This window comes from Channa argus, chromosome 11 (genome assembly GCF_033026475.1).
Source record: "Channa argus isolate prfri chromosome 11, Channa argus male v1.0, whole genome shotgun sequence".
NCBI classification, from domain to species: domain Eukaryota; kingdom Metazoa; phylum Chordata; class Actinopteri; order Anabantiformes; family Channidae; genus Channa; species Channa argus.
The window spans coordinates 17,660,837-17,676,365 of record NC_090207.1 but is presented as its reverse complement, the minus strand read 5'-3'; the positions used below and the strand labels follow the sequence as shown (position 1 = coordinate 17,676,365).

The 15,529-nt window shown below is 38.2% G+C and overlaps 1 protein-coding gene across 9 annotated transcripts in view; it reads left to right on the top strand.

Moving 5' to 3' along the window:
• trpm3 (transient receptor potential cation channel, subfamily M, member 3) overlaps positions 1-15,529 on the top strand; it is a 136,527-nt gene that overhangs the window by 20,270 nt on the left and 100,728 nt on the right. The gene's annotated exons all lie outside the window — the stretch shown is intronic.

Here is a 15,529-nt window from a genome sequence, read left to right as displayed (position 1 = left end):
ACACAAAGTTGTGTGCATCAAGTGCAACATAGTAAATGATTAGGGTCAAATATTCATTTTTTTGCAGCAATGTGTGTGATGCAAACCTGGAGGGCCAACAGGGAGACTCTCTAATTCTGCTACCACTTGCAGTTCAGGAGTACACAGAGGTGAATATTTTGACCAGTCTTTGACTGGATTGGTTCACACTCCATTTTTTAAGTTCTCAAAGTCATAAACACATTTCCACATTTCCTTGCACATGGCAAAACAGATCCTGCTGTATCTGGTGTCCTGTTATCTTGGCCTTTGATTTAACTGTAACTTAAGCTTTGACTTGCAGAAGAAGGAGAAGCAAATACTTGCTTCCAGTATGTTTTTAGAATTGATTTTAAGCTTTAAGTGTTGGCGTTTACAGTCTTTTGTGGCCTCTCCCTAAGCTAGACATCTGACCTCTTAGTCCCAACCTGTACATAGCTTGAGATCCTCTGACAGAGGCTTTTTCATCTGTCCCTGAGGTGAGGCAGAAAATGCGTGGTGATAGAACATTTGCAGTCCTAAAGCTCTGAAATGAATTGTCTGAGGTGAAAAAGGCCAGCAGAGTCAGTAACCGCTTTTAAACACATTGTTAAATGTACTTTAAGGAAAGAGCCTTACCTGGTTTTAATTGATTTCAATTATAACTATCCAAATTTTATTGCTATGTCAGTGACCTATGTATTTAAATGAACACACTTGAGCACTTTGAGAGGCATCTTTAATCACTCCCTTTTCATCACAGAGCATTTACGCATCAATATGCAAAAGAAAACCTGACTGAAAAGACTTGTTCGCATGCCTACTCGGCTTTACTGACCTCTCTATGCACATTCCTGTTTTCTTTATCTTTCAGCCTTTGAAAATTCAAATGTAATTTGACTAAACAGACAGGTATACAGAGTAAAATTGCACCAATTAACTGTACAATTTTGCTACTATTATTAAAATTGCATTTTGATGAATTATGTCAATTTGTGCTCACACTCTTTGGAGAAATTAATGATTACATTTTAAATCACAGACCTCAGCACCACAGTAACAACCAAATTACCCCTACATGTAGTTTGTAACCTACTTGTTTAAACATTGTTTCAGCAAGTAAAACAAACATATATTAAAAAAATTATTGCTTCAATAATTCTCAAGTAATGAGCAGCATGTAAGATAATAAACATTAGCAGCAATGAAGCATAGATTGCACAAATAAAACAAGTTGCACATTTTGACATATTGAATGCGATCTTTAATTAGACATCTCTTCAGATATACAGGCTGCAAAATTGAAGTCACATTGTCAAAACTCTTCACACAGCCAGCAAAACAGAACTCCGTGTTGAGCAAACTTACCAGAACTCCTTTCTCAGTCAGAGACCATCCCGAGCGAAACACTAGATTTTACAACACATTTTTCAAATGCTCACATACTTTGTTCAAAACAGTTAAAAACGCAATCAAAACAGAATGATGGAAAAAAACATGCATTTTTGCTTTAGCCACTTTGAAACCTATAGAAAATCATATATAAAATATTGCTGAGTGCAGTCTACAGGTGAAAACCTTCTGAGGTGACCTGTGTTTGGCTCATAAGCAAGTAGATAAGGGAAAGGAAGACACATTTGTAGTTGATGATGGGATGGGTTGTAGTTGATTGGTGGGATGATGTGGCATTCCACCACTCTGCTGCAGTCACTGACTGGTTTGCTGCACATTCTAGGATGTTTGTCTTTTTCTTGCCTCCATACTTGCTCTTCCGAAATGCTATAGAAGAGTTTTTCTCTGCATGGAGGGGAAAATTTTAAGACCACTCTCTATATGACTTTCTGTCTGTAATATAGATACTATGAATGCAAGGTGTGGAGATATTTCTCCTGAAGCGGGCCAGGGTTCAAGATGCTTCCCAAGATGCATTGACAGAAAAGACATAAGATGTGCTGTTGACGAAAACATGTGGCCAAATGCAGAATAGAGGGTATGAGTGATATACATAAAGTACTGAAAATCACTGCACAAGTAATGTAATCCATAAATGGAACTGAAGCAAACTGCTGCATTATAGATTCCTTCTTTTTACAATATAAAATATAATATACAATAATTTATTACACACAATAAAGTGCAAATATCTTATTCTATAATGGTACAGATTTACAGATTTATCTGAAAAAGCATTTAAACTTTAAAAAATGTCTTTGATGTAATGCTCTCTTTTGTTAGTATTTTTTAGTTCAGTGTGCTAAGAGTGACAGTTTTTGCTTCCTGAGTGAGATTTGTTGCCAGTGTTGTGGATGAAAGAGTTTATTTTTGAAATGTGTATGATATGTTTTGTTGGTGAGAAAGGGTTTTGGAGGTGAGATGAACTGTTTAGCTGAGATGCATGTCTGTAATGCAGACTGTGTGAAGATATTTGAAAAAGTGGTTTCAGCATTAAAAAAAAAACTGTAAATATAGTGCTACTGTAAAAAGCAGTGGCACAAATTACAACCGGTGTGACACTGTTGTAGGAGAAAGCCTGATGTTCTTGTTGTGTCAGTCTTTTAACCTGTATGTCAACAAAATATCAGCACTGTGGTTATTATTCAAATGACAGGGTGCATAAAGTTGATATAAGTTAATATGGGCATGGTTAGAATTTTTTCATTAAACTAACCTTTGCTAAAATGAGAAATAGGATACATAAGATTACAATAGTCTTTGTCCAAGCCAGAAATCTTTCAGTTGCTGATGGTTTAAAACCAACATTCTCAAAGTAATCCTGGATTGAATTAATGAATCAGAAGTTTAATGAAGCCACAAAGAGTGCATTGCTGAAGCATAAGGCTTTAGAGTTAATGACAACAGTCTGCTCTGCAGTACTGGAGTGAAACGAGTGACTGTTCATTATTGTGGCTTTTGACACTGAACCATGTCTGCATTGCTCTGTTGACTCAGAAGATTAGATTGGCAAGCAAGCACTAAAGCTAATCTGGCATTTATAGATTTGTGCGTGTGTGTTTGTGTGGGAGAGTGCCTGAATGTGAAATACGGCAGAGCAGGTTATTTGTACTGGCCGACAAAGAGTATTATCATGTGGCAACATCTTGCTGGAAGATTGTCATGTTGTATTCAAACATTTGTCTGGAGGAGCTTTGGGTGGTGGATGAGTCACAAAACACAGAACTTTCCCACATTAAGAAAGCCACACCTTTTTCACTAAGTGTACCTGCTTTATTTAGTGCCTAAACCTAATCTAACCCTGATGTTTTTGTGCTCTAAGGAAAGCACTGTGTTTGCACATTTTAATCCCACATTTATCTGTGTTTAGAGAAAACACAATATTGTGCAACTGGCCACCATTTTGGCTCCACTGTGAGCAAGGACATTTTGTTGCCTGGCACCAAACAGGGTGCAAAAAATTCCTGCATGGCTCCCTACATGGCTGCACTAGTTCAACAAACGGTTCATTGAGGTTTATGACAGGGTAGTTCCAAATGAGCTATGGACGTAAAGGTTGGTATGTGTTTATGTGCATTCAGTGCCTCTGCAGGCCAGAACAGAGGTTTCAACTGCCCACTCACACATGCTTTGCACATACTTCATTGTATATGGCTTGCAGCCCCAGGTTAGGTCTTCAGATTAGGGCATTGTTAGTCTAAAATCTACATATTCAAAGAAAAACCTCCTTAAAATGTGGCTGCAGGAACTGAGAAAACACTGCCATGTATTGTAACTTAAGTCATTACAGCAGGATCACAGTTAAAAGACAAACCATTGCTAACCACAGGGTTTATTGTAACTTGTAAATAGCTTTAGATAAATGTATCTGCCCTATGTCTGTTTTTCTTATTTAGTTTTAATGGTAAATACAGTACATGGAAATTATTTTACTGTATTCTTGGTTTTTTAACAGTTGCATATTTTTACATTTATTTTTTCACTAACATTTGCAAATGCCTGTACAATGTTTTAATAGTTTATTGCTATACTGCAAACAAGCTTAAAATGACACTGACCAAGCCAACATTGCATGAGCTACTGTCAGTGTTTCTTTATCTTTCTTCACTCAATGGAAAGTCTGTATAGACACCTCTAAAAAGAGATTAGAATCTGTATAATTTAAAAACATTTTAATTGCCTAAATTGCAGCCTTGTGGTTAGAAATTGTGCTCAGTTAAATGATAATATTATAGTGCTTTAAAATAGCAATTAATCCTTAATCATTTTATACACTAGTATTTGTCTCTTTTTCACCTACATCAAGTGCCAGCTTTGTGTTCTGTGAATCCTAACTGCACTGTAAGAGTTATTTTTGACACTGCTGCCATTGTTATTCTGGTAAATGGAGTCCAGCACTGGGTCAGCTTTTCAATTTAGGTAAGCGTTCTTTTTTCCCAGATGGTGTTTCATCTCCATTAGCAACAAAAATAATACCACAGTCCCTACAACCTGCAATGCAGGAGGTACTAATCTTTAAGACGATCTTTCTTCCCAGCCTATGATGTGCCTGAAAAATTAGGCACATCATATGTAGGCTTTGCATTATAGGTGGCTCCTTCTGCCAAGCCCAGAAATCTCACTCACCTACTGTATCATCTCAATTTACTATCTATTTCTTCAGATGGCAAAGACTGGATGCCCAAGTTTTCTGTTTTTTCCACTACTAAACTTATGCCATTAGTTCTGGCACATTTTGACTCATATTGTATCATGTACAGTAAGTCCTTTTAAATTCCCACGATGTTCACTATACCTTAACTTAAAATGTTTCAAATTTACTTTTAAGTACTTTCAAGGACACACTATAGTTTGTTTTATTGTTTTCGTTTTCTTATTCCTGCTTCTGCGTAATCGCACACACAAAGGTATTTCAAAAGTAAGTAGTTCAACCAAGAACATTATAATTTTACTAGTGCAAATAGTGATCAAAGTGACCTGAATGCTCAAATAAATGTACCATAAAACCAACTTACCTCTAATTCTATCTTATCGGCATGTTCAAAAACAGCTTTTATTCATAAAACCCACTAATATTAGTATTATTTAACCATAAATTAAATTTTAAGACTCAAATAAAGGTTTATACTTGGCTGAATATGTGTTGCAGTAAACACCAGAACCCTTTTTTCCCCTGATGATGATCAGCCAGGCCTTTAGTGCAGTGGTCCAGCTCCTCCTTGTTTTTCGAGGTTTTGTGTGTCTTCAATTTTGAATTTTTGTTCTTGATCTGGCAAACTGTTGTAAAGAGTTTTTTACCTTTATCATTAAATGACCCTTTCTCTCATTCACCTTGGAAATCAACCCTACACCTTGTCCCAATATTTTTGAGTAACTAAAATTGTGTGTCTGCTAATAGAAATGGCCGTAATTCCTTCCTAGTTCATCCAGTTTCTTTGACAAATCCCATACAATGCTGATGATCTGCTCTTAAAGAAAATCTTAGTTGTTTTGTTACAGAGCCATTGTGGTGATGTACAGAGCCAAAATAATGAAAATTGTTCTTCTACTGTTCAAATATACTGTATACAGACCTGACTGTAGACTCTAATGTTTATCTGCTTTCACTTTTCACTATCTCTGCCACAGACTTCTCTGATCTTATTCTGTCTTTGCCTGCATTCTCCAATATAGCTTTGCCCTACAAGTCCGTATCAGAGTGATGTGTCTGAGAAAGACTTCAGGGATTTTCTCTTGCCATGGTTCTTTGATCCCACTCATCTACTTCATCTGTGAGAAGACATGAAACTAAAAAAAATTGAAAACATTCAAATATAAAACAGTAATTAGTGGTTACATAAGCATTCACCTAATTCAAGTCACTTTTTAGTATACAGTACTTTGTAGAGATCTGTTTTCAGATTTGTATACGTGTTGGAAGCAGGTACAATGGGAGAGTGTAAGAACCAAAGCAACATTGATAAGGGATGAAAGTTGGGTCGGGTAGGAACCTGAGTCAAAAGAGCAGGTCCTGTGTGATGTTCCCCATGTAAAGTGGTCAGCACGCCTTAAGAGTGGTTCCAGAATGGACTACTAGTAAACCAGTGACAGGGTCCAGGTACCCAAGGCTCATTAATGAACACTGGACTGTAGCTCATCTGTTGTCAAGGGCCATTTTGTGTGGAATTTGTTCTTCTCTTGCTTGCATCAGCTTCCTTCTGGTACTTTGGTTCTCATGAAACTTCGAGTGGTGAAGAACCTATGCAGTCGCTGTATGAACAGTCTTTTCCATCTTGTTAAGGTGTCTTGGTGTCACCCCCAGCACTCAGATTTTGAGTGTGACTGACTTCTGGTTTTCGATAATTTTTTGCTAAAAATGTAGTTGTCTTGTCTCCTGTATCATCCTTTAAACACATTCACTGAACTCAGGTTAATTCAGCTTAACTAATTACAGTATGTGACTGCTTACACCAACTGGCTGCATCAGTGCTGATTAGTTGAGTTATGTGATCAGATTTTTTTCTGCTTTATAGTTTTTATTAATTGAGATTATTTTGTAGAGATCTGTCTTCACTTTGACATGAAAGTCTTTTTTTGTAAATTTTTCTCAAAAGCCACATGATATTTACAAGTATTCAATGGTGTACAAAAATAAATACTTTAGGCACAGTATGTGTTGCCATTGTAAATAATAGAAATAGCCATTTTTTTTCTTTTGTTAAAAAGAGTAAAACCAATATGTGTCAGTGTAGACTTAGTTCTTGCAGCCTAACTACTAAACTACAGACGATAACAGTGAGAGAAAATTGTTAGTAGATCTGTTATATGAGATCTGTGCGCATAGTCTGCAGGCTGGATGGCATATTAAAAATTCCATTTCCAAGGACCACCAGTAGACTTTGTACATTAATCATCACCAATTATTATGGACAGAGATCCTATAATTACAACACACTATGTGCTGTATTTGCCTTCCTCAGTTCTGGGGCATTTCAAGGTGCTTTTAAGCCTTGGCTGAAGACGCACACACACACACACACACACACACACACACACACACACACACACACACACACACACACACACACACACACACACACACACACACACACACATAAGCCAATGTGTGTATACTGTAGAAGAACATGCTTTCCATGCAATTGAATTCACCCAGTCTATGGATTCATTGTGCTTATAGTTTGGGTATTGGACTTGGTTATTTGACAGTGTTCTGCTGCTGATTTGTCCAGCTTTATAGATTCCTTTACTATCGTTATTTACCAGTTGGTTCTCTGTTGACTCTCATGATAGGCATAAAGCAACTGCCATCTCTCAAATGAGGTTGTAAACATAGTCCACTTTCCTCACCATAATGCAAACAGTCAGACATTTCCAGTTCACCCTCAGTACATGTTCGGATTTACCAGGTGTTTAAGCATAGACAACAGCATGTTGTTCCTTTTCAAAAGCTTGGAGTTGCATAACATTAACCCTCTTAATCTCCACGGGAAAACTCAACCATGTGTACTGTTTGTCTCTTCTGATGTGACTGTACGATAAATCTCCTCTTTGGTCTTCCTCTAGACCTCCTGGCTGACAGCTCCAACCTCAGCATCCGTCTACAGATATATTCAAAGTTTCTCCTCTGAACATGTTGAAACCACCTCAATCTGGCCTTTATCTCCAAAACATCTAACATGAGCTGTCCCTCTGATGTCCTCATTTCTGATCCTGTCCATCCTCCTCACTCCCAAAGAGAACCTCAACATCTTAAGTTCTGCTACCTCCAGCTCTGCCTCCTGTCTTTTCTTCAGTGCCACTGTCTCTAAGCTGAACAACATCACTGGTCTCACCACCGTCTTGAACACCTTTCCTTTCATTCTCACTGATATTCTTCTATCAGACAACACACCTGACACTTTCCTTCACCCGTTCCAACCTGCTTGCACTCGCCTCTTCACCTCTTTTCCACACTCTTCGTTGCTCTGAACCATTGACCCTCAGTACTTAAAGTCCTGCACCTTCTTCATCTCTGCTCCCTGTAACCTCACTGTTCCACCTGGGTCCCTCTCATTCACACACATGTAGTTCTGTTTTGCTGCGGCTAAGCTTCATTCTGCTGCTTTCCAGATCAGACCTCCACCTTCTCCCTGCTCTCACTACAGATCATAATGTCATCTGCAAACATCATAGTCCATGGAGATTCCTGTCTATCCTCACCTCCACCTTGAACTCCTCTGTCACACCTACAGGACACCTCACCACGGTCTTACAGCTCTCACACATGTCCTGCACCACTCTAACATACTTCTCTGCCACTCCAGACTTCCTCATACAATACCACAGCTCCTCTCTCGGCACCCTGTCATACACTTTCTCTAATGTAAGAAGACACAGTGCAACTCCCTATGACCTTCTCTGTACTTCTCTTCTATTTCTCGGTCATCCTCTCACTCTCCAAGATCTTGTTATGTCAGGTATGTCATCAGGACTAACTGCGTTTTCATCATCTTCAACGCCCTGCTCACTTAACTCTTATTGATCTTTGCTACTTCCTGCTCCACACCTACTTCTACTCTTCCATTTTCCTCATTCATTAACTCTTCAAAGTACTCCTTCCATCTTCCCATCACACTCCTGGCACCTGTCAATACATTTCAATTCTTATGTTTAATCACACTAACCTGCTGCACATCCTTCCCATCTCTATCTCTTTGCCTCACCAACCTGTAGAAATCCACATCTCCCTCCTTAGTGTCCAGTCTAGCATACAGGTCTCATATGCTCTTTGCTACCTCTACCTTCACCTTACGCTGCATCTCCCTGTACTCCTGTCTACTCTCTTCAGTCCTCTCAGTGGCCCACTTCTTCTTAGCTAACCACTTTCTCTGTATGTACTCCTAAACTTCCTTGTTCCAACACCAAGTCTCCTTGTCCACTTTCCTTACTCCCTGATCATCTGGAAGCACCTCCTTACCACCCAGAGCCTGCCTCAACTCTTCCCTAAAAACTACATAACATTCTTCCTTTTTCAACTTCCACCAATTTGTCCTCTGCTCTCCCTTAGTCCTCTTCATCTTTCTCACCACCAGAGTCATTTTAAACACCACTATCCTGTGTTGTCTGGCTACGCTCTCTCCTACCAATACTTTGCAGTCACTGATCTCTTTCAAATTACAATGTTGACACCAGATGTAGTCCACCTGAGTGCTTCTACCTCGGCTCTTGTCACCATATGTTCTTGTCTCTTCTGGAAAAAAGTATTCACTACAGCCATTTACATTCTTTTTGCAAAGTCTACCATCATCTGTCCTAAAGCATTCTTAACCCCTGTCCTGAAGAACAAACCTGCTCATCACATTATTATCACTTCTCTTCTCTTCACCTCCAGAGCGTACCTCACAAACTCCTCTTTCATGACAACTCCTACTTCATTTCTTTTCCCATCCACACTATGGTAAAACAACTTGTACCCTGCTCCTAAGCTTCTAGCCTTGCTACCTTTCCACCTGGACTCAGGGACACACAGTATATCCACCTTCCTTTTCTGCATCATGTCAACCATCTCTCAAGCCTCCCCTGTCATTGTAATAAGATTCAAAGTCCATTCTGTTCTATACTCTTGGCTTTCCTTACCTCACTCTGCCTACGAATATGCCTTCCTCCTCTTATTCTTCGTTCAACAGTAGCCCAATTGTTTAATTTGGCATATGTTTTATGTCGGATGCCCTTCCTGACACAACCCTCTGCCTTTATCCAGAGTTGGGACTGGAGCAAGAAGACACTGGATTGTGCCCCCTTATGGTTGCATTCTGGAAATAATGGTTAATATGGGTTAATATGGGTCTCTAACATGGTCTGTGCAAAAAGCACTAAAGCCCTCTATTGGTTACAGCTAGTTATAACATGTAACACAGCTACTAACAGTTATGTACCTCATCTGCAGTCCTCTACCTGCCTACCATTTACCACTGTCCTATTGGCATTACTTGTAGGTCTCCCACCAACACTTTTTCAATAAAATGTTTTTTACTGAGGTGACATATTACAAAGCAAATAACACATATATACCATGAGATAAATTTCACTGATACAGTAATATTTTAAATTAATTCCATTTAATGTGTGGTAGCACTTTAATGAATTACTTTAATTGAGCCAGTATGAAGTTGAAAGTGAATTATATTTAAATAGATTTTAAAAAGGTCAGTTGATTCTCGGGCATTTTTTGCTGTCCAGAAGATGATGAATCTAAATACTGAACATAACTGAAATAACGCTGCTGTGAAATAACACTGTTAAGCTCTGATGAAAGATAGCTTTGTGCACTGCCCCGTGAGGAACCCCTGCAGGTCATCATTTTTAATTAGTTTCATCTTCTCTGTCTGTTACCTCTGGCTTAACTGATAACACTGCTGTTTGTCAACAGTGGATAAAATTCAGCAGTACTGCTTGAGGCTTAAATGTCATAGCTGAAAAATGTGGACCTGAATTTGGTGATGTGATGACAGATACTCTATTTTATGCTTGCGGAAGACGAGTTCAGATGTTACAGACCTTTTGTGGAGCATTAAACTGCTGAGACATAGTATCACAATGGTGATTGGTACCATAGTCATTGGTGGGCAATTAAACTAATAATATATAGAAAAGGACACATTTTGAGAGCAGTAGTTTGTGCATGTGGTTCCATCCTACAGGCTAATATTCATTGCCTCTCCCCAGATGGAGGAGTAAGCCAACTCAGCAGAGGCCTTCCTGCTTCCTCAGGGCAAGTGAAGTAGGGGGTAGAAGTGTGTGTGTGTTTGAGAGCACATGGAGAAAGGTATTAAACTATCAGTTACTGAGAATCCTCCATGGGATAAGCATCATACAGAGAACATTGAGAAGGAGCCAAATTCAATAGACGCTTTGGGGACCATCAATCAACAACCGACAACTTTGTTAACACATACTTTGACTTGCTAAACTACTGACAGTGTTTTTGTATGTGTGCTTGTGCTAATTTGCATCTACAATGCAACACTTCTTGGTACCATATGTTCTTTTTTCACCATGGTTGACCATGAGGGAATTGAAGCCCCAGTCATGACACCTGGTTCGTTCTCATTGGGAAAGAGAGAGTACTGCCACAGCAACAAGTAGGTTACGAGTGGATTGTTTGCTATGAATGCAATTGCTGAGGTAAATGCAATTACACGGAGTGGATATTATCTTCTGAGATATGACAAATGGGAATTGAATCAACGCCATACTCCATATTGACTTAATCATAGCATTTTTGCAGCAATAAATCATTACATTTTTGTGCATTACTAACGCTTCATAAAATAATATATTCAAAAACAGAAACAATATGCATCTTCACACATAAAGTTTGTCCAGGTAGGCTAGCTACTTCTGCCTAATAGTTTACTATATTGTAGATATAATTTTAAGATGATACCTAATACCTGCCTTTTAGCTAATATGAAAATAGGAAGATAGGCCTACTTTTAGATATTTTCACAACTTTCGACCCAGAGAAATTTAGACCCTTTGATGTGGTACCCTAAATGTTGGATCTCGTTTGCTTTAAATTTCATCCAGATTGGTCCAGAAATTGACCAGAAATAGAGTTTACCTGTGGCAAAGAGAATCACTGCAGTTAGATCAGAATGGAGGTGGAACAATTTATAGTTCATATCACATTTCCAGGTTCAGGGTTTTTTGTTTGGTTCAATATGTTTATGGTAAGGCAGGGGGCATTGCTAATTTCAACTTTATTTTTATTTATTTGGCAAAAAGGTTAGCAACTCATTGCCAAATGCTTTTTAATTTCAGACACTTAAATTCAAATCTAGACATATCTATTAAGATTTGCACATTTTCTAAACAAAATGTGCACCATCTGTTTGTAAATAAAATGGCCACATTATGGATTAAGCCTATCAGCATAGTGGAGCATATACCACATATGCACTTTACAATGTTTCAAAACAACATTGCTCTGTTTGTTTTATGTTCATTACTGTTGCTTACCTGTTAGTGAGATGGGATATTATAATGTGGCTCTAGCACTTTAACTTGCTAAAATCCTGCACCCTCCACGTCTGCATAGGGCTGTATTTGTTTCACTATACAGTAAATACCCACAGTGCTTTAGTTATGGATTTTGCCCTGTCCATATCTGCCTGTGGATGCTGTTTACATGCAGCAGGGAGAAGGAGTTGCTCTGTCCACAAGGCTCATGTCTTGTTAAATGGTTCATCAAGCAAGCCTAAGCCGGACGTATGGCACAGTGCTTGTACATAGTCGCTGTTTTATGCCCCTCTTTTTTCCTGTCATTGTAATGGGTATAATGCTCCCACACAGAAGCTTAGACTTACTATTTTCAAGACTTAACAGCCAATGTTTAAGCTAATATGTCCAACTAGGTTTCACTGGATTTCTGATGCTTTTCCAGTGGTAAATATAGATTTATTTTTGCAAGTTTCATGGAAGAAGGATTTCAAATTGACTGAATAATACATCTGTGCTCTGAACTGTGACCTGTAAACCCCAACTCACATTGCGTGTCAGAACAAAGTGGTGGTGATAGTTGTTGCTGGTTTTCATAAGCGATTTCAATACATAATACACTAAATTGTGCAAAAAGTGAAGGGGTCTGAACACTTTTTTGAAGCCACGGCAGAACCAGAGATGTACATTTATGGCACAATCTGCTGTTTACTTACTAATATTAATATTATCAATATTTCCTTGCTATTTTGTAGTTTGACATATCTTAGTTCATCTCAGCAGCAGGCCCTTGTAGACATGTACTTCTCCCTGTCTCTGTCTTGCTCTCACACAATTCAGTTCTGTTCATGTTCAGTTCTGTTGAACGCATATTTTGACAGTATTGCAAGGACTAACGTCAAGATGTTGTGCATAAAATACAATATTCCGCAAATCTGTATCATTCTGTCAGACAGACACTCACTGATCTCCCCTCTCTTACAATATTTTTTTTTCTTTGCACCAATACCTGCAGAGAGTGATCAGATTTTCTATGAGTGAACGGCTTCTTTGGAGCTCCTGGATTTGCTTGAATGACAGGTGGAAATGGGCTTATTTCTCACTCCTGTCACTGTGTAGATAGGTGATGTCACAAAGTCTTGCTGTGGCAGAAATGTCTCAGAAAAGAAAAGACTACACCTACTCAGGGTTATTACCCATAAATGTGCTCTCACAAACTTAAATACAACACAAAATTCCCACACAAGTACTTTTAGGTTTTAGTAAATTATTCATCACTCATTCACCAATTTGCACACATTCTTACATTTACTTAATACCACATAAATCCACACCTACAGACATTACAGCAAAGTGACTTTATTTGGCACATTGAACATACTATGAGTACAGGACTGTATCTATTTAAAGTTATAGTATTTTGTATAAAATTGCCTTTTACCTCAATCTTAACCTTCTTTAAGATAAACTATCATGTAAAATACCTATTCCTGCTTAATCTAAGAATATAAGTGACAAAACACATCTTGATATATATTGTTTTGCCTCCATCTGAAACAAGCACCCAGCTCTCAAGTACTTCACATAAAACTGCCTTCCTCATCTGCCAGGTTAAGCTCCTATTGGGAGAAATAAATCATTGAGAGAGAATTAAACCGCATCTTGTCTGGTCTTGTTCTTTGCCAGGGCTTTAATACCTTTTAATGTTGTGATAATTTGTGTAGTCAAGAAGATTGAGAAGATAAAACAAACAAGATGCAGCAGGTGTGTTGCACTTGTGCCCTCTGGTGGTTCAAATTTGCATGTTGCTCTTTTTGGAAGGAAGATGTTACTATCTGCTTAGTATCTAGATATATTTAGTAAAGAAATGGAGCCACTCTAGGTCCATTGTAATAAAGTAGATTGTATTCAGATAATGTTAATAATTTTGATTAGTTACTGGAGTAATATATATGAGTTGGGTTAGAATACTAAGGCTGTTTGTACATTTGAAGGATGCCATCTAGAGACAGCATGCAGACAGTGCACTGAGCTACACAGGTTGGCTGAAGCCTTCATGGGCAAGTTGAAAAAGTATAAAGCGAGAGGGTTAGGGGGAAACGGTGCGCTCTCATGCCTTCCTTTACTATCACTTCTCCTTTCTACTACTCCCCTACTTTCTTTCCCACTCAGCTCCCATCTCTACATTGACTTGTGGTATGGTTGACAGACAGATCTCCCAGAAGTCTTAGAGGTCCTTAGGGGATTCTGTGGTCAGTGAGCTGGATAGTCCTAATGTCATTCCTCAACTCAGGGCAAAACACTCACTGGGTTTCACCCTGAAAGTCGGTGAGGTGGCAATTCAAGAGAGTTATTAAGATGTACTAACACAGCAAGGGACTCTGTCCTATCACTGATGTATTAGAATAACATGACAGCAAGATTGATGTGATGTATTATGCATGTTTTGTCATATGTTGCATTGCAGAAGCTGCAGTTTTACCTTTGGTATAAGATATATATGGGAGAACATCACTCAGTTTATTGCATATTACTCTTTGTTCTTTATGTTGCTTCCAGAATTAACTCTGACAGCCTTCAGTGAATGATGTGCTTTAACTATATGTGAGCTTAATTTTCCCTCAAGGTTACTTTTTGTGAAAGCTTAAATCTAAGGGGAATTTCTCCCACTCTTGTCCATATTATAGGGTTATTTTATATTTTTTTGCACAGATTTCATGTCTTAGCTAAGCTTGGGCATGTATTACATATATGCACTTTCAGACAGTTGATATTTAATACAGCTGTATTCCCTGTGACAAACAATAAAACTATTTTTAAACAATGACAGTGTGCAGTATATCTAACAGGAGGCATCATATGCTGGCATCAACACCTCTGAGCCCCCTGTGCTTTTGTCTCTGCACCCGAGAACAAGATCAAATTGAGTCAGCCAGTGCAAACATGCTAAAACGCCTATAAGAGTTTTTAATTTGTATCTTTCATATCTTGTTGTTCATATCTTTCGACTAGCTTTTGAGTGTTTGAGTATTATGTATCAGTAATTCACTGGAGACAGACAGTCTGAGTGACTAGAAATAGAAAAATAAAAGCACGCCAAATTCAGAACACTAACAAAGATAAGGCATAAATAGCCAGCTCATTTTTTGACAGTGCGCTTCATAAGTAGGCATTGAAATCTTTTAGAGTCCTACCACACTGATGAAAATTGCCATCGCTGATATTTTCTAGCCTGGTACAATTCTGTGGATGGTTGTGGGATGTGAACCGATAGCATTTACAAAATGCAATTCTCCTGTAGTCCCAAGACAGTGACACGAATCAATTAGCCTTTAATCAAACCTGATGAGATCATTTTAAAGTGCATAGATCTTTATAACAGGTATTATATGTGTACAAGTACTTAACATTAAACAAGATTAATGCGGACATTTGTGTCCAAGGTGCTCAAAGGACACACATTTATACTGAATTAGAGCCTAGGTATATAAAGGTAATTTGTTGTAGTAAAATACTGATACATTGTGAATTGGTAATACATAAACTGTATTTTTAAATTATTCATACACATCTGACTTATTGAGAAACACCTGCTAATTTA